The sequence below is a fragment of the Mandrillus leucophaeus genome, unplaced genomic scaffold, assembly GCF_000951045.1.
Source record: "Mandrillus leucophaeus isolate KB7577 unplaced genomic scaffold, Mleu.le_1.0 Scaffold440, whole genome shotgun sequence".
NCBI classification, from domain to species: domain Eukaryota; kingdom Metazoa; phylum Chordata; class Mammalia; order Primates; family Cercopithecidae; genus Mandrillus; species Mandrillus leucophaeus.
Genome location: NW_012104699.1, coordinates 670,967 through 671,943, shown reverse-complemented (window position 1 = coordinate 671,943; position 977 = coordinate 670,967).

Here is a 977-nt window from a genome sequence, read left to right as displayed (position 1 = left end):
TTTTTTTGCTTGAGCCTGTTGCAAACATGCTGCTCTGTGAAGTTGTGGGTCACATAATTGACTCGCTCATTCCACTACTTAATGGCACTTGAGTTGGTTCAAGTCTATCTTTTGGTTTTTTTTAAGATGGAGTCTTGCTCTGTTGCCCAGGCTGGAGTGCAGTGGCGGGATCTTGGCTTACTGCAACCTTTGTCTACTGGGCTCAAGCAATTCTCCTACTTCAGCCTCCTGAGTAGCTGGGATTACAGGCGCCCGCAACCACACCCACTTAATTTTTGTATTTTTAGTAGAGACGGTTTCACCATGTTGTCCAGGCTGGTCTCGAACTCCTGACCTCAGGTGATCCACCTGCCTCAGCCTCCCAAAGTGCTGAGATTACAGGCATGAGCTACTATGCCCAGCCTATCTTTTGATCTTATTGACGATGCTCTTCTTGTTTTTGTCTTGTTTTGTAAACAATCTGCAATTTTCACAAGTTATAGTTTGGGAGTCTGGTTTAATAACTATATTTCCTATGACTAACATATAAAGGGGCTTTACACCACTTTGTGAAGGAACTGTTAGACTGGAATTTAGGTTGATAGAGTGAAATGGCTTACAATCTCTTGTTTCTATAATTTGATTTCCAGACCAATTTCTAAGGCGGTATGAAGCTACAGTAAGCCTCCATAATTCTGGATGTTCAGGACCAAAAGCAGGACTTATTATTTTTGGTCTTGGAGTAGAGATTCCCTTTTCTCCCCATATCCAAGGGTAGAAAGACTGTAATTTTTTGTGCTTATGTTCGTCTAAACTTTCTGTTAAGTCACTATCAACAGTTGGACTCAGGCCGGGCGCGGTGGCTCAAGCCTGTAATCCCAGCACTTTGGGAGGCCGAGACAGGCGGATCACGAGGTCAGGAGATCGAGACCATCCTGGCTAACACGGTGAAACCCCGTCTCTACTAAAAAATACAAAAAACTAGCCGGGCGAGGTGG